This window comes from Cynara cardunculus, unplaced genomic scaffold (genome assembly GCF_001531365.2).
Source record: "Cynara cardunculus var. scolymus isolate 2C unplaced genomic scaffold, CcrdV1 Un_Scaffold_2753, whole genome shotgun sequence".
NCBI classification, from domain to species: Eukaryota; Viridiplantae; Streptophyta; class Magnoliopsida; order Asterales; family Asteraceae; genus Cynara; species Cynara cardunculus.
This window is the reverse complement of record NW_020201210.1, coordinates 5,998-6,289: the sequence shown is the minus strand read 5'-3', so window position 1 is coordinate 6,289 and position 292 is coordinate 5,998.

Sequence of the window (292 nt, the reverse complement as noted above, 5' to 3'; positions counted from 1 at the left end):
TGGGGCCGTGAATACTCACAAGTTTGCTGATGAATATCCAAGAACTTGATGATGTTTGAAGCGCTAAACGTCTGCCCTAACCTTCCAATACAGTCTGAAATCCAATAATTAGATCACCTATTGGGTCTCGATAAAGATAAAGTCAAATTATATCTTATGTAATGCCAATGAGTTTTTAAGAATTAAAGTTGATACTTATATTATTTGCTCTAAAAATAGTCCAGAAATAATACATTTTAAAAATCAAAGTCCTTTGAACATAAGGCTGCCATTTGGACATAATGTAAATTCT